The following is a 25309-nucleotide window of genomic DNA, read 5'->3' on the forward strand; positions in this document are numbered from 1 at the left end:
AATTACATTTGTCGCCACCAAAAGATGAGGAATTTAGAGTAACAGCAGCTTTTACCTCAGTGCTTAGCAAAGGTTAGAGGCTTAGCACATAATAGAGGCTTAAAAAAGTAAAAACAATTCACAGGTGTAGACAGACTAGTTGCCTTAAGGCGCCAGGCAAACAAGATGTATCAAAACACTAAAAGATTGTCCTAAACCTGCATTATTTTTTGGTAGCAGGGATGGAACCCAGGGCCCCATGCATGCTAGGCAAGCACTTTACCACTGAGCTACATCCCCAGGCCACCTAAACCTGCTTTCTTGGATACACTTGTAAAGTTAAATTACCTCACCCTCAAAAAAGCATGAACTGTTCAAGGAAATTAAGACTGGTGCATATAATCCTGATTTTATATGTGTGTTGGGGTGGGGGGTGGGGTCGAGGGGTGGATGTTAGTCCTTAATTCTGCCTCTTTCCCTTTAAGAGGAGTTGCTTTATTCAGTAATAACGTTATTTCAAATACCAAATGGTCTGCAACAAAACCTCAAAAAAAAAGCCCAGGCCCTCCCGAAGGTGTCTGCTGGAAGAGAGCAGAATTGAATAAGTTCATAAGCAACAGGCACCTTCCAGACACAGCCCTCGTGTCCTCCTTGCGTTGCCATGGCAACGCGGCATCGGGGCCGGCCCGGATTGGCCGGGCCCAGCGCGGGGGGCCTGCTGGGAGAGCATGTCCCCGCCACAGCTTGGCGGGTTTGAACTTGGCGGACCAGATGTGGGCTATGTGGCAGTGGAGTGTTGCTTCTTCCCCTCCCGGCATCCTGTTCTCTGCGGACTGTAGTTCCCAGTCTGAGGCCTCCGTGGCCTCCTTCTCCGTCCTCATGACGGGTCCATGGAGGCAGAGGCTGGGGGCGGTGGCGACGTCTATCTGTTGGTCCCGCTGCCTCAGAGCTGCAGCAATTCCACCATGTCACTGTTGTCTCCCCTTGGCCACCAGAACTTTTTGTTTGACGATGAACATGGTGATGGAGAGGATGAGGAAGATGTGGAGGAAGATGTCCATGACGTAGAGGCCGAGGTGTTGAGCCTGAGAGGAACGGAGTTACCAGGGCGCGCCAGGTAAACCTGAGGCTGCCCGACCGATACCACCGGTCCCAAGGTTCCTTGGACCCTTCAAAGTACCTTCAGCAAACCAAAACAATCTCCTGTCTCCCACCTTAGAGGCTGAGCAGGCGCCTGCATCCTTAAATGCAGCCCTTTCTGCAGAGAGTCCTGGGCCATTTCTTAAAGATGACATGTTTTCTGATTCTTAGCCCTTTAATTGCTGCTATCTCAATTTCCTTAAAAATGACCCATATATAGTCTCGAACACAGAAAACTGCTTCTATTTCAGGAGTTTTACAAATCCTCAGAAATCCAGATGGTGAACTGAAGAACTCTTGTCCATAATCTTAGTTCCAAAATGTGTTTTATGTAGTAGGTTATAATAGTGTAAAGAGCTGAAGCACAGAGATTAGTCCACGACAGCATGCAGAGGCAGGGTTGTGTCTGATCTGAGGACGAACTTTCAGTGGAATAGTTATTGTTGTATCAAAGAATATTTGAAGCAAAGGGATTATTAAAAACCATCTTAATGTTTATTTCTACAGTGATTCAGTCAGCAAACATCTATGTTTTGCCACATATTAGTTTAGGTACTGGGGACCATAAATAAAATATACTAGATTTTATTAAATTAAAGCCCAGCTCGCTCCACTCATTTTACATGTGATAAAACTGCATCACAGAACACAAATAAAAAGTCTGACTCAAAGGCATACACCAATTTATTAGCAGACCTGGGCCTAATAGTGAGGTAAACTGATCAGGTTCCCTCTTATACAGCATGACTATTTTAGGGTGTATAGAAATAGAAGCAAAAGGCCTATCACTGTAATAATGTAGGTCTATTTTGGGGTAAATGTCATCTTCAGAAGCCAATTTACAAGTTTCTGATCATCAAACTATATAAGGAACAATACAGGAAATATAAAAAATGCAGACCAGAGAACCCATACTTTATGTGTAAGTGACAAGTTCGCCCCTCTCTGTATAAGGAATGAATGAATGGAATGTGGAACCATCTGAAATGACCCATACATGGTTACAAAAGTTACTCTTTTAAAGATGAGAGGTATGTTGGTGGAAATGAAAACCAGGAAGAGTAACCATGCATGCTGTCCAGGCTGATTGAAAAAACAAGAAAGAGACCATCTCATATTAACCCTATAGACTCAGTGGTAAGAGTAAGGGTTTTAGGAGACCATTTTCATCTATGTTTTATAGGGATTCTTTAGGACTTAGTGGGTATTAGATATTTTTAAAATGAATTTTAAAGATGTGTGAAATACCTTCTGAACATAATTAACAGGACTAAACAAGGTGGACATAGTTTATCAGCCTGAGGAATAAATGACCATGAAAAACTGCAGCTCAACTACTAAGACCCTGCATTAGCTTCCACAAGCCAAAATGCTAATCAAATGGAACCTGTCAAGGAAGGAGCCAGACCTATCTATGTCTCACTCAAAGCCTGAATGAGCTAATAGGGCTAAGGCTGCCTAAGCACATTTCATTCCCCATGAGTCAAAAGAATTCTGAGGATGTGGGTCTAGAAAGATTGCAGAATTTGTTAGATCTTGTGTGTGGCAAGTGTTAAATGTTTATTAGGTACTCAATAAATGTGTGTTGAATGAATTCCTGTTTCTCCTTCCTGGAGAATAGTTAGATACCATGATTATTTTCAAATGGTTCAGAAACACTAGCACTTCTTTTAGAAGATGACTGTGTTCCTTTAGTTGTTGTTCTGGATAGCTTGTATGGGATGAGATGAAGGAAGGAAGCCTGAGTCATAGCCCAGCCATTGTTTTGGGCTATCAGCATCCTCTGTAGAGTACAGAGAAACCAAGAGCTCTGGGATTTTATGCCTCTCTCTGTCCCTTACTAGCTACATCTGATTGTGGCATACTAGTAGAGTAAGGCTTCTTTGAGATAGACTCAGGCATTGGCTGCAGATATCTTTGTGCTCAGATTTGTGTGTGTGCTGGGCCTCATACATGCCAGGCAAGCATTATACCACTCAGTCACACCCCAGTCCCTCAAGATAATTTTCAGTACAAGTAGATTTATGCTTAAAAGATGGATTAACCTTCAAGTGTATTGGCTGGGATTGAGAAGATAATCAAAGATGACCTCAAGACAAGATGATGAAAAGTATTTTTCTGGAGTCTTTTATAATATGCTTTGGGCCTACTGCTTATCAATTTAGTTCTTTTCTGTATTTCATATAACTATAGTTAGGAAAGTTATGCCTTAATAAGTTTCTTCTCATAAATAGCTAATTATGAAGCCTTTCTTTATTATGAGTATATCTGTAGTTTATATGCTATACATTTTGAACACGTTTGCTAAAAATGTTAAGGCAGGCAGTATTTAAAGTGTTATCTAAAAAAACTGATTTGACTAATTTCTTCTTTCAACAGTGTTTCATATTCTAGACCCTCAGTCAAGACATATTTGGTTTTCTTCTTTCCTTTTTTTTCCAGTCCTGGGGATTGAATCCAAGGTGCTTTAATCTACAGCCTACTAATCTACAGCCTCCTACATTGCTGGGATTACAGGTATATGCTATCACAACCAGCCATGTTCTTATTTATTTATTTATTTATTCATTCATTCATTCATATACTTTTCTTTAAGGAACTCATGGCCTGTGGCAGAGGGAGACCAGTGACAGGAAGCCCAAGGCAGTTAATCCAGAAGTTTTTAGAAAGTTTCCCAGACAATATAGTATCAGAATAAAATCTTGAAGGAAGAATAGGAGTTAGTTATAGTAATAATTATAATAAATGGCATAGCATGTATTTACTGAGGGCCCAGAACTATACTAAGTGCTTTGCTTCTTCATGCAGCTACTACTGTCATCTCCATTTTACAGATGGGATCTCTTTTTTAGAGAAATTTGAATATGTGCAGAAGCTAGGAAGAAGCATATAGAGATTTTATCCCCAGGCTGTTTTACTCATGAAAGTAAGCTCTTAATCTGGCCATATGTGAAGGTAGAGGAAAGGCATTTCGGTTTTAGGCAAAAGCTGAAGAGCACAATACCATAGTGCATTTACCAACCCACAGAAGTTCAACATGACTGAAATGTAGAGTCTGTATCACCCATTTATGAAAAGAAAGGAAGGAGTCAATTTATGGATGTCAGGCTAAGGAGTTTGGATTTCATCCTGTGCGCAAATGGGCCCTGAAGAACTTTGAGATGAGAAGTTATATGATAAAGGGATGCATTGGTAGGGACAAATCTGGCAACAGGTTTAGAGAATGATTTAAAAGGGAAGGCTAGATACTGTTTATATTTGGAGTGTTTGAAAGGTTTGAGAAGAGAATCACTTGAGAAAATTGAAGGATGTAGAATTGATATGACTAGTGATTGTATGGGCATGAGGGTAGGGGGAATCAGACATGGAGGGGTAGTGGGTGGAGTCAGATCTGGATTTCTGGATTAGGTAACTGGCTGGATGGTGGTAACATTCACTTAGGGTTATAAGAGGAGTAAAATTTTTCTTTGTGGGGAAGAAAGAGGGGGGTGGATGATGGAAAATGCTTAGATTTTTTTTTTCAATTGACTGAGTTCAATATCATGGAGCTGTCTATAAAATTGTTGGAAATAAGTCTGGAACTTAAGAGAGAGATCTGGCCCAGAATAGCTTATCCAGATATCACCAGCATATAGTGATAGTTGAAGCTGAGAACAGATGAGGTCATAATGCAACACTGAAGAGGAAAGATGTGCCTAAGAAATAATATATTAGCAATGTCTCTTTTCCACTTAGAATACAAGTTCTGAAAAGACATGAATGGATGATTAAATAACATAACCCCCCCCAAAAAATTAGGGAAACTGAATCTATGAGGTAGAAAAAGTGGTACAAAGCAGTTGTGAGGCAATTGTTTGTTAGAAGGAACAATGTTGAAGATACACATACCTGAGTCTATATAATAAACTTGCCCCTGGAGCTATGTTGGGTACTGAACAACCTTCCTATCTGTGAGTACTGATTGTTAAGTTTTCCATAAGTTTTGTGAGGCTTATGTATCCAGCCAAATCCTTCTGTTCTTTATTTACTCATATAGTTAATTTTCTGTATACCCAGAAGAGTCAGACTGACAGAAGGTACAAAGTGGAGATGAAGACAATGATAAGAAATAACCATATTGAAGAGTCTTGTATACTCTAAGAACTGGCAAAAGGTCATCAAACAAAATATTAAATGTTGAAGGAGAGAAGGGCCACAGCAGTAGTGGGTGTAGCTCAGTTGGTACAGAGTATACTTAACATGAATGAGGCTCTGGCTTCGATTCCCAGCACTGAAAAAGAGAAGGGTATATTTTTTTCCTATAGCTTTCTATTTCAAAATAATTTCAAATTTAAAGAAAAAGAATATTAAAAACTTGTTCATCCTTTACCCAGAATTCCTAATTATTAAATTATTTGCTTTTCATCATTCTCTCAGTATATATGTACACATTACTTTTTTCTGTGCTATATAATGGAGGGAAAGGGAAAGGTCTGCCCCAGGATCTGATTAACGTTATGTTATATGTGTGTATGTGGTAGTGGAGCCATAAATATAGTTCAGGGGCATGTCCAAGGCCCTGGGTTCAATGCCTGGTAAAACACACACACCTACAAAAGATTATGTGTACTAGCAGTAATTAGTGATTACTTGTATAGATAGAATTTTTAGGAATAAAAAAATAAAATTTTAGAAATAAATCATTTCCTCAAGTGACCTTGAGGCACATAGGTTGAGCTCAAGTTATTCCATTGGGTTTTTAAATAATTTGGTTTTTGAAGGGTGTGGCATAACTAAATGAGTAAAGTAATTCAAAATTAGATTTCCTTTTCCTGATTTTTCATATTTTTGGTTTATATAATTGATTCATATGTTTTTAAAATAACAGTATTGAAAATATGTTGTTAGATTTTGTTTTCATTGTATAGTTAAATGATTTTTGACTAGAAAGAGAAGTATTTTGTGTACAAGTTCTACAGTATCCTTTCTTTCATAGCAGTAAAGTTGAATCAGAAGATAACCAAGAAGAACAGAAACAGGTCCACTTAGGAGAAAGCAGCCTGACACCATGGGAGGTGTGGTTTGTTGGCAAAGAAAAAGAAGAACATGACCATCTGAAACAGAAAGCTCTAGAGGTACAACTAGACAGTATTCTTTCTATATGACAATGAGCTCAAAGAGTGAAGTTGCTGTTGTAAATTAAAATGTTAATCTTATTGTTCCTGAAAACAATGTGTGTGCATTTGTTTGTCTTTGTTTACTATATCAATTTTAATAAATCTAATTATAGAAGCAGTATATTCATTAGAAGAACATTTAGAAAATATAGCTAAATATAATTTAAAAAATGAAAAGCTCTTTTAATTTCACCACCTAATAATAATCTTTGTTAAAAATATGGAATATAGCCTTCTAGACTTTCTTCTATGTAAGTTTTTAAAAAATAAACACAGTCCTCTTAAGTATCCAAGAGGTTTGGTTCCAGGACTTTCTTGGGTTCCAAAATACTCAATGCTCAAGTCTTTCTATATAAAAGCATTTAATGTATATATCTCCCCATCTACTTTTAATCTTTTCTAATTACTTATATCGCCTAATACAATGTGAACACTACCTAAGTAGTTATTATACTGAATTGCTCACAGCATAATGACAAGAAAACAATGTGTCCCTGCTCAGTATAGGCACATTTTTTTTGGCATATTTTCGATCTATGCTTGATTAAATCAATGGTTGCAGAACCCATGGATACAGAGGGCTGATTATATGTACAAATGTATATCTAGAGAGACATACAATAGAATTTTGCTCTTAGGTAAATTCAACTATATACTCAGGAAAAGTTCTAAGAAAGAAGAGAAAAATTGAAATAGAGACAGGAATCTATTCTACCTACCAAAGAGCATGCGCCCTGGCAAGTAAATAGATTTGTATAATTTGCCATCACCTAAGCTCCCTATCCAGACTCACTATCTGATTTCTTTTCATCACAGAAATGGTGAAAGATACTTCTTATTTTCAATGAAATAGTTTCAATCTTTTTCAATCTGTTTTTTTTTTGCCTGTTATATTATTAATATATGTCCATGTCATTTTATTTTATTTTTTTGTATTTTTTGGAGCTGCATTGGGGATCTAACCCAAGGCTTTGTTCTTGCTAGGAAAACATGTTACCACTGAGCTATAACCCAGCCCTCATTAAATATTTTTCAACATCACTTTAAAATGATTGCTTATTATTGGCTGGGGATATAGCTCATTTGGTATAGTGCTTGCCTCTCATGCACAATGCTCTGGGTTCAATCCCTAGCACCACAAAAAAAGAAAAGAAAAGAAAAGAAAAAGATTGCTTATTATTAAAGTATATTTAAAATGTATTAATGTATATTGAAATACAGTAAACTGGTACACTATGGTTGGATATTTTAGTTTATTCTAGTCTGTTAGTAACCATGTTATTATAAAAAATCATGGGAACTAAAGCTTTGCACTTTCTTTGCCCTTTATGATCTTCCTTGAAATTTTTCATATTGGTTTTGAAACTAGTTGTTATTTTTGTGATAAGTTTATACCAGGTAGGCAATCATCTGTTTAGGAGACTTGGAATGATTCAAATGATTATGTAAATTAGTATATTCTGGCATTTCCCTTTTACATGATACTTTGTATTCTAGAATACAAATTTATTCCTGGAAATGTACACTGTGAGAGTAGTATTTATTTCCTCTTAGCAGGCACAGGGCTTGAAAAAGACTTTGTGGTTTGGTTTCAGCCAGGCTTAATAAAAGCTCTAGTTCTAGTCTTTTTACTTGCTGGGTGATCTTAGTCAATTTATTTAGATTTTATACTTCAGTTTCCCCATCTGGATAGGTGGGAAAAATAGTACCTGTCATAGGTTTTTTGTGAGGATTAAATGAAACAAACTATAAAGATGCCTGATTTTGTTTTTTATTGGTATTGGCATTTCTATCATTGCTAGTGATAGCCTTTGGAGAAGATTTTTTTTAATTTGTTTTCAGAATTAATGTTTATTTTTGAGACCCCAGTCTCTTCCCTTTACCTCAACGTTAGATTTTAACATTACTAGTTCTTTTAACATTACTAGTTCCAATGTTTAGTGTGGCTTTTATTTTTCCTGCTTCTTTTTTTTTTCTTGGACTGCTAGGGATCAAACCCAGAGACCTGCACATGCTAGGCAAGGGTTCTATCACTGTTCATCAGTTCTTGTGTAATATTTTTGAAAAATATTTGTTCACGGTGAGAAACCTATTTTTTTCATGTTGAACATAAATATAAACCTATACATAGATGTATATACATATATATTTTAAAAAGTATCTTAATTTATTCAAAACATGGTATTCTTTTTTATGAAAGTCAATTTTAATCTGTTCAATTGATTTTAGACTCACAACTTGGAAAACACTGGTAGAGTAAGTTAGTGGAAAAGCACAGTTCATTTGCATTTTTTCTAGCTACTATAGAAGTCACTTGTAAGAAGCATCACTATCAGTGAAAGGGGGAGAATAATATTTACCTCTTATTGTTATTTTGAGGTCTAAATGAATATCAGGATATGGCCTACTATATAGAAAGAATTCAATATGAGTTAGTTATTACATATGTATGTAATAACTACTCTGAAGATTTGTTTCAAGAACAGTATAAAATAATAAATATAAAGCCCTTACCACAACCATTAAGCATATAGCAGGGTATAATTATTTGTATGTATTAAAGCCTTTCATGTTTTGAGTAATTTGACATTTCTTATGGCTACTTCATTAATTAACTTTGAAGCAATTTAAAATATTTTTGAATGAATCTTGCCTGTTAGTCATGCCAAGGAATCGTACCTATCAATCATAACATATGGATCATCTACTCAATGTTTTGTTAGCTTATTTTGAGCTATTATGGTCTTTATATTTTATTTCTTTTGAGTGAAAACTTTATTTAATTTTTTTTTCTTTTAAAGAATACTGCTGAAAACTATTATAGCTTTCTGCAGAAATAATATTTAACTTCTGTCATCCAGAAAGTGTAAATTGGAGGTACTTCCATTGGAAGTAGGATCAGTTTGCTTTGCAGGATATATGAGGGCATTTGGTGTTGGGGGACTGATGATATTGGTAGAAAACAATGCAGAATTAGAAGATGGCTTATCATCATAAACTTCAGCCAAAATCTATTTGGATTTTTATGCCTTTCTCTTTATTTCCTAAGTCATGCTTTCCCTTATTTTTCTGTCCTTATTTACTCTATTCCCTAATTTTCTTACAAACCATGTCATTAAAAGCACAGATTTTTGACCATAAGAAATGGTTTATTTCAGATCCTTATAAAATCTAAGAAGCATGAAGGCAAGAGAAGTAACTTTGCCAAGGTTTCGGTTAGTGGCAGAGCTGGAACTGGTATTAAGTTCTTTAGATTTCCAATTTAAGTGCTTTTTATTAAGAAATATTTTAGAAATAAATAGATCAGACTTAGTATTTGCTTTTTGAACTTATTCTTGCTTTCTTATTTTCTTCCTTTAACATTTAAAGGAAATTTTTTTCAGTACCACACAGAGGTACTTAACCACTGAATCACATCTCCAGTCCTTTTTTGTAGTTTATTAAGAAACAGGGTCTCACTAAATTACTGGGGGCCTCACTAAGTTGCTGATTGCTTTGAACTAGTAATCCTCCTGCCTCAGCCTCTCAAGCTGCTGGAATTACTGGCAAGTGCCACCATGCCCCACTTAAAGAAAAACTTAAAGGATAGTTGAATCATTAAAAAGCTCATTTCATTCATGAATTTGATTTCAGTAACAGACATTTAAATTTGTTTTAGACATCTCTGTGAGATTGAGTTAAAAAATTGTTTTAACCCTTTATAGTTACCCTATTAAAAATGTTATACATTTGTAATAATGTTGAAATGATAAACATGGTAAACACTAAAAATTAACATTGACATTATGCAAGCTAGCATATTGGTTTTGTAGGTTATTAAATATATTTACATTTTGATTATTTAAAATAATTCTTTAATTCTAAGTTCTCTGTGGTCTTTTGCTAATTCTAATTTTTAACATTTGACTTAACATTTTAATGTAATCTGTTCAAAATTATAAAAATTATTTATTTTGTGACTAGTCCAGGTACTTTTTTTCCTGTATATTTTAACCTCACCACTTAATCTTCAGCTATTTAATTTATCAGCCCTTAAGGAAGGAATAGGGTAGGATATAGAGTTGGTGAAACTCAAAATTGTCAGTTTGTTTTTTGTTTTTGTTTTTGTTTTTGTTACCTTCAATAGTAAAAAATCACTTGAAAATAGGCAAAATGTATTGAAATAATGATGCATGTTTAGGACCCACTTTGGAGTTTGATTTTCCATAACCAAATGTTTATTCTATGGGAAAATAGCTATAATCCTGTTGATATTCAGTGATGTACCAGAAGACCACGCAGAGGCTTTTGGAAAGAAGACTCCTGCTGTATCCTGGAGGAGGCCTGCCTCAGTGGTGAAGATGGAGCCATTCAGCATGGGAAATTCTAAGAGGAGCTAGCCTTGGAAGAGAGAGTAGTGTATGAGAATGTGATGTATATTCTGGGTAGGCAAATACTTAAATAGACATTATAAGAATACAGTACTATTCGGGTCAGTGGTAGCATTTTCTAGGTAATTTTGGATCTTTTCTTTATTATCACCTATATCAACATTAACTAAAATTTGGTATTCATAAAATAGTAATGCAACATCTTAATTTTCTCCCTTTTGAGTTACCTGAAGACTCTTAAAAAGTATATAAATATAATCAATTATGATTTACCATACATTTAAACTTTTCTTTAAAAGAAAATTTAGAACTGGTTTGGAAAATTTCGAATGTATAGTTGTCAGATTTATATCTAGCCTTTTACTATATGTAAATTTATACACATGTATATACACATACATACACACATGCGTATCTGCACACCCACACACACTCTGTGTGTTTCTCCTTTTACTTGTTTTCACAAGTCCAGACTGTCTTCCCCTTATAGGGTATATTGTCGTAACCTTCTAGTCAATCTCCCTCAGAATAGTATTGATCATTTAAAACTCAGCCTTCAGTCTTAATAAGAGCTCTAAATCATCACTTTTGACTTTTATTCTTCATCATAGTGTTCAATTTACTGTCTTCAAAAAACCTCTTTCTATCTAAAGAGGAAATTAGTACCACACTTTAAATTAATCATCATCCCCACCCACATCTTTCACTTCTTTTAAAGTCATCTTCTCTCACTATTTTAAGCAACTGCTCATTTCTGACTATCCTGGTTCAAACCATTTCTCTTTGTCTTCCCTTTTCATTCTTTACTCCAAACTCCTTTTTTTATACCCAGTAACTCACAGTGTAGCACTTTATTCTTTGGTATATAGAGAAAAGATTAGATGAGAGACTTCTAAGATTTCATCTTTCTCTCTCTCTCTCTCTCTCTCTCTCTCTCTCTCTCTCTGTGTGTGTGTGTGTGTGTGTGTGTGTGTGTGTGTGTACACGCACAGTTCTTGTTAGATAAATAGCAGGCACTCAGAGTGTATTGAGTGAGTAATGAAGGAATAACAGCTATGAGGTAGTGAAGAATCCTATCAAGGTGGATATTTGTTTTGTGGGATATGGTATTTCAAAGTTTGAAGATTTTCTAAGTGAGATAGGGCAACTATTTTCTTTGCAGTGGAATTTTAAGATCAGAAGTCATGGTAAATAAGTATCTTTGGATTTAGTTATTCTAAAATGCAAAAAAAAAATGTTCTTGGTGTAAAGTTTTATCTTCATTTAAAACCCTGGAATTAACCTGAGAGTTGGAAAATTGCCCATGGAGGTGTTTGGGGAGAAAGGAAAGATGGGAAGGAGAAAGGGGGACCAATGGAAGATTCATAAATGTATCTGATTATTAGTATCTAAGGAAGGAAGAAAACTAACCAGTAATTATGATTGTAGAGTCCTAGAGAAGTCTAGTTTGAACAGCTTTCTCAATTAATGCCATAATTTGGCCGATGAGTGACAGAGTGGTGGCATTCAACTTGTAGTTTTATTTGGCCATACCTTCCACATTCTTTCTTCTGAGGAAATGCCCAGATGTGTAGATTCTGGTGACAGCAAGGCAGTTAAATAATCTGAGGTATGAATTTGGTTTTGTTTTTTACCCCAGTAGCTATAAAATCTGTGAAGAAAACTCTGATTATTTTTTTCTCTATGGAAAACTGAATACCTTCTTTACATTTCTTCTTTGGTGTAACTCTGAATTAAAATTTTTATTTAGGAATTACTTAATTACTATTTTTATCTTCAGCAAGAAACTTGAAACTTTTTATAATTGTAAAAGAAAGTTGCAATTCTCTTGAGCTACTGCCAATAGCTTACAGTGGTGCCAAAATTTAATTGTGGGAAAGTTGATTTCAATGAGCATAAATTAGCTGAAATTTAGTCTATGAAACTAGTGTTTTGCTGCCAAGCAATTATTTGCATTTCTAAAAAATGACTTATACTTTTTACCAATGCTTTCTTTCATTGTAGACTAGTTAGTTAAGTAAGTTATTATCAGCAGTGATATATATTGTATAATGGAAACTATATTCTTGTTTAATTTGGTTAAGCTCAGCCTTTTTTTAAAATATATGATTTGGGAACTTCCCTTAAACATTGCCTTTTGTTTAAATGAAATCCACAGGAATTAAATCAACAACTAGAAAAAAGAAAAAATGGAATAACTTAAAAAAAGAAAGATAATTGCTGAAGAAGAGCACAAGGAATGGGTTCAGAAAAAGAATTAATAGGTAAAAAGGAATAAAATGCATACACATATCCTAACATCTCTTTTCAAAGTCTTTCTTCCAATTAGTCCTTAGCTTGGTTTTTCTTATATTTCTCTTAGGTTCTTTCTTCTTTGAGGTTTTGCTTTTGTTTTTTACCCCTACCCTCATGAATATTTATCAAGTCTCTTGTCTTCTTCCCTTTGTCCTTTACTCATCTTTTGTTTTTGGTACTAAGGATTGATCCCAGGCATGCTTTACCACTGAACTACATCTCTACCCTTTTTATTTTGTTTTGAAACAGGGTCTCACTAAGTTGCTGAGACTGTCTCTATCTTGCCATCCTCCTGCCTTAGTCCCCTTGAGTCACTGGGATTAAAGGCATGCACTACAGAGCCTGGATGCCCTCTAATTTTGTTCTTTTCTGTCCCTGTGAACTCTACTAGTGTCTGCCTACATTCAGCAATTCTAAATATTTTAAAAATATTTTTAGTTGTATATGGACACAATATCTTTAATGTATTTATTTATTTTTATGCGGTGCTGAAGATGGAACCCAGCACCTCACATGTGCTAGGCAAGTGCTCTACCACTGAGCTATAATGCCAGCCCCACCAAGTCTGAATCTTTAGACTTGAATTTTTTGAGTCTTGGATTTCTATCCATTAGATCAGCAGGCAACTCCAAATGTGTACACCTAAAAAAATACCTTTGCCCCATTCCTCTTCATAGACTTTTTCCTATTATTCCTTTATTTCTATTACTTCTACTGTGTCTTCAGCCATTTAATAATAATAATAATTCTGTTGCTCCAAAACATCCCTTCCTTTACTATATATAATTGCTGCTTCTATTTTATTTTCTGAATGGTCTCATTACTTCCTTCAACTTTATTGTTTACTTCTCCACACTAGGATATAAGTTCTTATAAGATCAGGAATTTTGCTTCTTTTCTTCAGTTCTCCAACAGCTTATCCATTACCACACATTAGAGGTACCCGGGAATATTTGTTAAATGAATAAACCCTTCCTGTATGTCTCTGCCAGATTAAACTTTGCTGAATAGATCTGACTGTCATTCCTTGACTACTTTTTTTTATGTTCCACACCTGTACTGTCTTCTGACTGAGATTTTAACAACTCTAGACTGACTGGTTAAAGAGTCTCCACTCTATTCCCTGAGTCAAAATAGCATTTCAGCCATGTCTACCATCTGTTTTCTCTTTATTCTATGCTGATTCTTTTTTTTTATTGGTTGTTCAAAACATTACAAAGCTCATGACATATCATCTTTCATACATTTGATTCAAGTGGGTGCTGATTCTTTTTACTGGGATTATTTAGGGAGCTCACACAAGATAATCACAGCCACCCCCAATCTTCTTGGAGTATTAGTTTTACTGGAAATTTTTTGAGAGGAAAATGTTATATTTTTATAGTAAAGCAAACATAGGAATATAAAGAAGTAGACTGTAAGTTTTATTTTTATTTTATTTTTCAAAGTGTTGATGATCAAACCCAGGGCCTTGCATATACTAAGAGAACACTAAATTATTTTACATTATTTTTAAGATACAAATAAATTTCCTAGAAATCTTGAGCTTTTGACTGTACTGCCCAGGCCTCAAGAGTATGTATTCTTGAGAAATTTTGAGAATACTTATCTTCTTACTATTTTTCATTTCCTAATTTTTACATATGGTATTTTATCAGGATGGAATCTCATCATATCCTCTGTTCTACTTTTCCATTTTTCATCTAACTCAGATTACTTCCTACATGCAGATTGGCTGTTCACATGTTAGAGATTCTTTCCTGTGAATCTTTGTTCAATTTATATTAACTTTTATACCACTTATCATATGGTGCTTTGTATTTTCTGTATGTTTTATAAAAAAGAAAAAAAATGGTTGTTTTTGTAGTATGTACATCCCTTTGCTTTCCTTGTAATTTTAAGATCCTTAAGAACAAGAAAATTCTTTTTTATATTATTTTTTATCCATTACAAGGTTTATAATTCTTTGTATATAGTAAGCATTTGTTAATTGAATGAGTGAATGAGTTTTCTTTTTTCTTTTTCTTTTTTGCAGTGCTGGGGATCAAACCTAGGGTTTCACTCATGCTGGGTTTTACCACTGGGGTATATTCCTATTCTCACTTTCAATTTTTGTTGTTGTTGTTATTATTATTATTATTATTACTATTAATTTTTAATTTATGGTGCTAATTGAACCCATTGCCTTAAGCATGTTAGGCTAGCATGCAGCCATTTAGCAATCCTTCATATCCCTACTTTCAATTTTAATACATTCTTATGTTGGATCACACATTAGAAATTTTTTTTAAAAAAGGTTTTTATTTTGTTTATTTATTTCTATATGGTGCTGAGGATCGAACCCAGTGCCTTACATGTACAAGGCAAGTGCTCCGCCACTGAGCCACTGCCCCATCCTGATACATTAGAAATTTTAAAATAACTGGGCATAGTGGCACATGCCTGTTGACTCCAACTACTTTAGAAGCTGAGATGGGAGAATCACAAAGTTGAGGCCAGTCTGGTGAATTTTCTGAGACCCTGACTCAAAATGAAATGAAAAAAGGTCTAGGGTAGGGTGTAGCTCTGTGATAGACTGCTTATCTAGCATGCACAAGGGCTTGAGTGGAATCCCTAATACTGCCCCCCAACCCCCATTTAAAAAAATGCTCTGCTATCACTTTGTTTTATATTGTGATTTTGTATGTTTTGAATTGATTTTATTATTAAAATATAACTATGAATTTAGATAAATGCTCAAATTATAGAACAAAGTTTTAAATTTCAATTATAGTTTTTGTCCTTACCTATTGTTGAATCTGATGCCAAGTGATATTATAATGAGCATCAAATAATTTCAGTAAGTTGAAGATAACATAATCTTCATCATTCAGGCGTTAGAAGAAGGAAATTTGGTTAGAGAGGTGTCTGTGTGTACGTGTGTGTGTATTATAACCATAAAAGTATTTGATCCTTACTTGGATTGTGTTTGTTTAGAAATCAATTACTATGGATTGTGTTTGTTTACTTCATACCCAAAAGAGTACTTTGAATAAATGTCACAATCAAAATAAGGCTATATGACCATTACAAAATTTTGGTTGACACCTTTTTGAAGTTTATATAAAAATAGTTATCCATGTATGGTGTGCTCTCTCCTCAAGAACCTTCTCTTATCTTCTAACTTCATTAAGCTAATTTTACCATGCCAATCAAACATAATTGTTGTTTTTTCTAAGAATGTAAGATGCTGCTGAGGGATATATGATATATATTCACTGTTTTAGTTAGTGGTAGTAGATCTAATCCAATTATTTTTGAGGAAAAAAATTCTTTTGGAGTAAGTGGCTTGCCATTATATAAATCACTAATTATTGAAAGCAAGATTCCATAAGGTAGAAAATGATTCAGAGATGAACCCTGAAAAATTAATTTACCTATTCTGCAGCATTCTTGTGCAAGTTAAAGAATAATTGATCCCTCCTTTTTTTTCTTAAAAACTATCAGATTTCTTATTCAGCCTTAGTTACATTTACCTGTATTTGTAAAGACTGTTCTCCTGGTTCTTCTCTTCCTGTCTGGCATCTAGCTTTCTGTTTACATTTTATGGTGTGTGGTCCTCTGCTGCCTCCAGCTTCATTTTAGTTGTATCTTGGGCTGCTATTTTCTCTGAGTCATTTTCACTGTGTTTTATAAAAAAAATCAGACAAAAGAATTCATGTATACATTAGTAAGTTTGCTTTCTTCTAATATGACTGTAAATTGTGAAATTCTTTTAAAACAAATATCTTTTCTCATTGAGTACACTTAGTATTTGTGTTGCTATGCTAAATTATTTTCCAGATTAATGTTTTTACACATTAATACAAATTTTGAAAAAGACCTCTACTTTCAATGTTTAAAAAGTTATTTAAAAATAAAATTGTTTTTAATTCTCAAAACACACTGATATTTTATTTGAAAGACTTAATTCAAATCAACAAGGTGTATGATTGATAACACTGCTATCAGTGTATCATTCATGCTTTCCACAAATGTTTACTTAGCTTTTTCTATGTGCCAAGTAGGCCCTATTAGAAGAATTAAAATAGAAAGTCAAAACTTTAAGTAGCCAGTTGTTCATTTCTTTTACTTGTAAGAAACAAAGGTTCTTTCAGGGCACCATTTTAGAAAAAGAAGATTAATTATTGTCCTCTGTGATATAGAACCAGTGTGCTAGAAAATCCGAAGCCACTTAATGGCTGACTGCTTTCTCAGTAGCAGTGATTATTCTGACTGCCTGCTGTGCAATAAAATACACCTATTTTAAGTTTATGAGTTTGACAGATATACATACCTGTATAATTAATAAGCACCACAGTCAAGATAATACAACATTTTCATCACTCCAGAAAGTTCCCTTCACATCCAACCCCCATTCCCCTTCCCAGAGCCAGCCACAGCTCCAAATATCTTAGTAATCTTTCTATTCTGTATATAAGATTGTACATTCTATACTTTCTTAAAAGCAGAATGAAAGAATGTGTTGGACTTCTTTTGTTTTTAAAAATATCCTGATAGTTCATATGTTGTTGATTCATTTTTATTGATGAGTAGTCTCCCATGGAATAGCACAAATTGTTTATCCATTCACTAGTTGATGGTCAGTGGATTGTTTTCCATTAGGAGATATAATGAATAAAATTCTATGACCATTTATATACAAGTCTTTTGTGGACATTTGTTTTCATTTGTTTTGGGTAAATGCTTAGGAGCTGAATTGCTGGGAAATATGGTAAGAATGTGTTTATGAGAAATTACCAAAGTATTTTCTCAGGTGCTTTACCAATTTATATTCCCATGACTATTTATGAAATTTCCAAATATTTTACATCTTTGGCAAACCTTATAATGTCAGTCTTTCATTTTCATTCTTCCAGTGTGTGTATAGTATATGCCATTGTTTTAATTTTCATTTCCATGAGATCTAATGCTGTTTCACATCTTTTTATAAGCTCATTGTATTAGTCTTTCAGGGATGCCATAACCAAATACCACAGACTTTGGTGGTTTAAACAACAGAAATTTTCTCATATCCCAGTGTCTGCAGGTTTGGATTCTATTTAGGCCTCTGGCCTGCATATGGCTTGTCTTCTGGCTTTTTCTCTCTGCACACATATCTTTGGTGTATTTTCCTCTTTAAAGGATTTCAGTCTTATTGGATTAAGACCTCATTTAAGTTTGATTTACCCTTGGAAGGTTTTATCTCCTCACACTGGGAGATAGGCCTTCAACATAGGAGGTGAAGGGACATAATTTAGTTTATTATACTTGTTGACCATGGTAGGTAGCATTATACAACTGAGCTACATTTGTTGTTAGCTTCTTTTGGATTTGTTTTGTGTCAGTTTAAGTCTTTTGCCCATTTTTTGAAGGGGTTATATGACTTCTTATTAAGATATAAGAATTTGTAAGAATTCACGGTTGAGGAAAACTTAGTGGCTGAGAGCATTCTTAGCAGGCTCTGGGTTCAGTCCTCAACAAGTCTCCTTTCTCCGTCAAAAGACATATAGGAATTATTCTTTCTTTTCTTTCTTTCTTTCTTTTTCTTTTTCTTTTCTTTTTTTTTTTTTTTTTTTGAGATGGGGATCTTGGTGATATCACTTTTTAACCCCGGTTGACCTCAAATTCCTGGGCTTTTCAGGTGATCCTCTTGTCTGTGTCTCCCAAGTAGCTGGGAATATAGGTACATGTGACACTGGGTGAATTTTGTACATTTCTCTTCACTTTGTCTTTTCTTTTTTTAATGTGGTGCTGGGGAATGAACTCAGGGCCTCACTCAGGCTACTCTAGCACCTATCAATGAGCTAATCCCCAGTCTTTGGATTCTTTATATATTCAGACCACAAGTCCAATGTCAGATAAATGCATTGCAAATATTTTCTCCCATTTAATTTTTTTTTCTTTCTTTTTTTTGCCAAGGACTAAATCCAGGAATGTTTAACTACTGAGTCACATCTCCAGCCAGTTTTTTTTTAATTTTTTTTTGTTTTGAGACAGTTTCTTACTAAGTTGCGTAGGAGGGCCTTGCTAAGTTGCTGAGGCTGACTTTGAAATTGAAATCCTCCTGCCTCAGTCTGCTGAGTCATTGTAATTACAGGTGTGTGCCACCACTCATGGCACATTTAATTTTTCTAAATACTATATTTTAAAGAGCAGAATGATCTTCCTTCCTTCCTTCCTTCCTTCCTTCCTTCCTTCCTTCCTTCCTTCCCTGGGGATTTAACCCATGTAGACTTTACCACTTAGATATATCCCCATCCTTTTTTTTTGAGACACAATCTTGCTAAATTGTGTAGGGCCTCCCTAAGTTGCTGAGGCTGGCCTTGAACTTGCGATCCTCCTGCTTCAGCTTCCCTATTCACTGGGATTATAGGGCACCTCTGTGATCAACTTAAAGAACATAAGTTTTAAATTTTGACAATATTCCATATTTCAGTTTTTTCTTTTATGGTTATGTTTTGTATGTCTTTATTTAAGAAACATTGTGTGATTCAAGAGTGTAAAATATTTATTGTTTTCTTCTAGAAGTTATAACTTCAGCTTTACCTGTATGTTTATTTTTAGTTCATTTTAATATCTGGTTGAGTTAAAAGTTGGGGTTCATTCATTTGCATACATATATTAAATTGCTCCACTGTTAATTGAATAGATAATCCTTTCCCTCTCAAATTACCTTGGCACTTTGTTTAAAATCAATAGAACACACACACACACACACACACACACACACACACACACACATAGATCTATTTCTGAATTCTATTCTCTTCTATTGATTTGTATCCTGTGTCAGCAGTAATAACTTGTTACTACAGCTCTATAATTATTGAACTTATAGTTTTTTAAAAATAGATATATAAATCAACTTTTGTCTTCTTTTCCAAACTTATTTTAGTTCCTTTGCACCTTTCTATATGTAATTCAGCATCTGATTATCAGATTTGCTAATTATGCCTGCTTGAATATTGCCTGGCACTATTGGGATTTTGTTAAATGTGTAGATCATTTTGGAGAAAATGGCTCTTAGTAATATCAAATTTAAAATGTATGAATATGTTTTTCTTTTCATTTATTTGCCTTATTTCTCATCAGTTTTACTTAGTTTTTAATGATGGTATTATGCATCATTTGTTATATGTATTTCTAATTATTTCACATTTTGGGCTATAGAGCAGTTATCTTGCCATGTTTCTGATATTATCTTGTAACATAAAATTAATTTGTGTAGTCATTTGTATTATTTCTTTCTTAAGTGTACATTACAAACTACCAATGAAGCTATCAGAAGCTAGAGTACTTTGTGGTAAATTTTTAAATTTTGAATTTTTTATAATAAATGGTTATCCAGATATTATTTCTTCTTTAATTAATTTTGAGAAGTAGTATGTTTTAAGAAGTTTTGACATTTCACTTTGGTTTAAATTTTTTGGCATAACATTATTTTTAGCATTGCTCCATTTTGAAGTCTTTGTGGTCTATAGTGATCTACTACTTACTGTGTGATCTTAGACAAATTACTTACCTTCTTGTGCCTTCCTTTCCTCCTTTGTAAATAGGATAATAATAGTACCTACCTCATACTGGGAGTGTCAGAATTAACTGATGGTCCATATGTATAATAAAGTACATAGAATAGTGTGAGGTATAGATACCAATGAAGTGTTAGTTTCTGTCATTGAAAACATTGTAGGGACTGGATGATTTCTTGCTGGTGAGGTTAGGCAGGAGAGTCATAAATCACACAGATTAAGAGAGATATATTCCAAGACCATTTTCAGTTTGTAGATTTTCTGTCAGTGAGGAGTAATTAAAACCCATTATTGTTCCATTGGCTATTGAGGTTTTGTTATGAAAAGATTCCTTTTCACAGCTAGAAAGAAATATATCAACTTGAGGAATGGTGCAAGCCCTGATTTTCAAGACTTGCTTGTGCTGCTCAGCACTGAACAGGACATATATTGTATGTAACTGATGTTTATTAATTGAGTGTTAATTTATATTACAGTATTTTACAAGATACTTTCAGGGAAGGAATTTCTCTTTTGGGATCATCTTTCTTTGCTCCATGAAAACTGATATGTATATATATATTTGTATTCCATATTCCTTTCATACCTTTCAGGTTAATTTATAAAACTTTGATAAAGAGAACTCTTCATGTCATTATTTATTTAAAATTTAACTACAGTTGGTAGGTCATCATTTGAGTAAGGAGAAGAAAATCATTGAGTTATATTCTATGTCAAAAATTATTATTATTTTTTTCTGAAAAGTGCCAGATCTTAAACATCTCAGGTTTTCTGCCCATGCAGTCTCTATGGCAACTATTCAACTTTGCTATTGTAGAATAAAAGAAACCATATGCAAATATATAAACAAAATTAGTTGGCCATTCTTATATAAAATGTTGTTTATAAATACAGATGGCCTGTGGGCCGAATTTGACATTCCGCCTTGTTTGCAAACCTCTGATCTATATAAAACAGTATACCTAAATATTTGCCCAATTATGTCCTTATATGCAATCTTCAGCAGGCATTATTCATTTGAATTCTATAACACACTTTTGGTGAATACTTATCCATGTATTTGTATTGACAAATTGTCTATCTAAGAAATGTTTATATACATGAGGGTAAACATCCATTAAAAATACTAGGATTCAGCAGTCTAACAGATAGTGATATTTATTCACTAATTTATTTAAAGAATATTTATTGAGCACCTGTTATTTACTAAGTACAATCCCAGTTGCAGGTATATGTTGGTGAGCAAGATCTTTGTCAGTGTCCTAATGGGACTTACAGCCAAGCAGTAACTACCTGTTATTGACATTGAACAGGTAATTGCAGTATGTTATATATTCTCATAAACCACATTGTGCCAATCACTGTTACACCACTTATTTTAAGAATAATAGAAGTTTAGAAAATTATTGCATATAACAATCCTTCCTTATGTGAGAATAATTACAGGTATTTCAATTAAAATTTCTATTTTTATTTAAGAAAAGTAAAGAAAGAGAACAAAAAATGAATAAAGAAATGGAGGAGAAAGCAGCAAAAGAACTAGAGAAAGAACATTTGCAAGAAAAAGCAAAAGAAAAATATCAAGAATGGTTAAAGAAAAAAAATTGCTGAAGAATGTGAGAAGAAGAAGAAAGAAAAGGTATTTTTATTAAAGTAGCCAGTTAGAATATATATTTTTGGTGTTCATAGGTGCCAACTATATTTTAGAAAAAAGTATATGATTAGAAAATTGACCGTATCATAGCATAAAGATATGAAACTATCCTTACTTATATTATGCTGTCTTTAAGCTTCAAAATGAATATGTATTTTTGGTTTCCTTACATTGAGTAATTTCAATAAGCCTATATATTTTTCAGTCATATTCAAAATTGTTGTTAGTTGTTTTAAATATTTTTTCAATGTACTTTTATCTAGTCATATTACTGTATAATAAATTACTTTAAAAAGAAAGTGGATTCCTTTCTTTTTCTTGGGTTTGATATCTTATTGTTTAGAGGAAGATGCATTAATATCACATCCCTGATTATGTTCAATTTTACTCTCAAATTATAGAAATATAATTCAATATTGTGGCCAGTAAGCCATTGAGAGAGGAAAGAACTGGGAGAAAAGACTCAGTAAAATTTGAATGGAAAGTTTAGTTATAGAATATCCTTGGGAATGCTTTGGTCCTGTCATTTTAAGGAAAAAGAAAAACAACAGCAAGCTAAATTACAAGAGAAAAAGGAAATAGCAGATAAAAGTTTAAGGAATGGTTGGAAAATGCAAAAGGTAAACGTTGTCCAGCTGTAAAGAGCTATGGGTATGCCAATGGAAAACTTACAGGTTAGTTTTAATGTTATGTGGCTTACATAAGTATGGTTTGCAAAAGCAAATTTTATACATTTTGTTTCTTTTTCACAGAAATAGAAACTTATAAAATTTATTTTTCTTTCAAATTACTATCTTTTAGAAAATTATACTATGTTGGTAGGAATTTATTCATTCTGAATAAATGATATATAAAAGTAATGGTTGTAGAACTGCAAACTTACACTTTTAATCAATGATTTCTAACATTTGGAAATAAGTTAAATTCTCAGGAATGAAATTGTAGTTCAGTCACAGAGCAGGTCCTTAGCATGCATACAGCCCTGGGTTCAATTGCTAACATCCTTGGTAGTGCTTCTACATTCTTGGATAAAAAAGCCTTACTGAGGATGTTTTTAATGGTTCATCTTGCCTACCCTTTTTCTAACCTTCTCTAAGGTAGAGCTTCCAGTGTCTTTGGCAAGTTATTTTTACAGGGTAGGATATAGATAGCACATGATCAAACAGAACCAATTGGCCTTTAGGCTTGGTCTGATGATAAATGGCATTGCATATTTTTCGTTGTGCTTTATGTTGAAAGTTCATACCTTGATGACAGCTGCCTTCACTTGTTTAAATGATTTATTATTAAAAAATACTCCCATTCTGTTTTGTTCACACAATGGAACATATTCCAGACTTTGTTTTGACCATCTTGGTGAAGTGTGTGTTGACATATTATGCAGTCAAAGTTGGCTGCCAGGGTCTGAAAGACACATTCCTGCTGTCAGGATTAGGCCTCTCTTATATGTCATAGAGGTCATCCATTATACCCATTAATCCATTTTAGCTACTGAGGATGGCTTCTTCGTTCTCCTTCACCTCCTCCTCTTACCCCCACCTTCCTCCCTGCCACCCTCCCTTTCTATCTTTCTTTCTTGCTTAAAAAAAGGGCAATAAGCAGTGATTTTAACCTAATGATTAGATAGTAAAGCTAAGACTTTAGGTGGGAATATACATATTGACTAGAAATTAATTGCTAAAACAATGGACTATTTTATTAAATTACTTTGCTTTTTAAATGAGTTTAATTCTTTTTTTATTTTATTGGTTCTCTTTAGTTATACATGACTGTAGAATTCATTTTGATATAACTAAACAAATATGGGACATACCATTCTTATGGATGTACATGATGGTTCAATTATATACATCATATGAGCATTATTTTAAATTCATTTCACTCTATTCTTTTCCTATCCCCATCCCTTCCCTTCATTCTAATAAGCATCATATTTGTCTGCATGCTGTACTTCCCTTAAGTCTTTATTCTTTTTCCTATCATTTTTATAAATTATGAAATAAAGAAATTTGTGTGTCTATAATGACCAAAGGATTTGAACATAATTTACAGAATGTTCTTCCTTGACATAGTTATTATTGTCAGGCATCACAATTTTTAAACAGTATGTTCATCAAAAGATGCTCTCTAATTAGTACTAAAATTATACTGATTCTGTGAAATCTTATTAACTTGAATAACAATAAATCAAAATTCTTTTGTTCTAAAAAAATCTTGATTCACTTTAACTGTATAAGCAAAATAATTTTTTCTTTAAATTTTAGTCTCTGACAAGGGGAAACTAGTTCACAAATAAGTCATTTCCTAGACAGGTTTAAGAAAATGAAGGTTTTATTCAATTTTATGGTTCTGAAATTAATTCCATATTAAAAACTTTGCAGGTATTATTATTTGCATAGATTTTAACAATATTATTTGGGTTCTCAGCATTATTTTTTGTATATGTTTTAACTATTTGTTGGCTTCTCAGAATTATCTTTTACTACATTGCTATATTAGAAAGTGTTAGGTTTTTAAAAGTATTCAGATTAGATTGGCATGTCAGTGATAGTTAGCCTTTTTGACAGTTTAACATTTTCTAGGAATTTTAAAATATGTAGTTGTTCTCAAGAAGTTTAGTTGTTTTGTTTTGTTCTGATTTTTCAATGATTGTAGGTTTTTACAGTGGAACTTCCTATCCAGAACCAGCCTTTTGTAATTCAATTCCATGGAAACCAATTCATATGCCACCTCCCAAAGAAGCTAAGGATCTATCAGGAAAGAAGAATAAAAGACCTGTGATAGGTTAGCCACACAGGTCATCTCTGGTAATTCATAAAGCCAGAAGCAATCTCTGCCTTGGAACACTGTGCAAAATGGAAAGATAGTATATGTGGAAAATACTATGCTTTTACCTAAAGCTACTTAATTTTGAAATCAAAAAGAATTTTTATCTCCCAATCAGCAAGTTAGTACTTGATGTGATTATTTTTGTATTTTATATGGAGTCTAAATGATTAATTGAGAAAGGTATTTTTTACGTTTTGGTTTTTCTTTTAAGATTGATCTTGGCATATTGTTTTGCATGATAAATCTAACAATTTTGCTTATGTTTAGCTTGTATTAAAACCACACTGTAATACCCATAAAACCAAAATTTTTGCCTGCATTATTTCATACTCTATA

General features: G+C 33.6%; 1 pseudogene; it reads left to right on the top strand.

The window, feature by feature from the left end:
* Nucleotides 1–869: 869 nt before the first annotated feature.
* On the top strand, nucleotides 870–25011 carry LOC143389522 (coiled-coil domain-containing protein 34-like; annotated as a pseudogene).
* Nucleotides 25012–25309: the final 298 nt, after the last annotated feature.

The sequence above is a fragment of the Callospermophilus lateralis genome, unplaced genomic scaffold (assembly GCF_048772815.1).
Source record: "Callospermophilus lateralis isolate mCalLat2 unplaced genomic scaffold, mCalLat2.hap1 Scaffold_63, whole genome shotgun sequence".
Classification (NCBI taxonomy): domain Eukaryota; kingdom Metazoa; phylum Chordata; class Mammalia; order Rodentia; family Sciuridae; genus Callospermophilus; species Callospermophilus lateralis.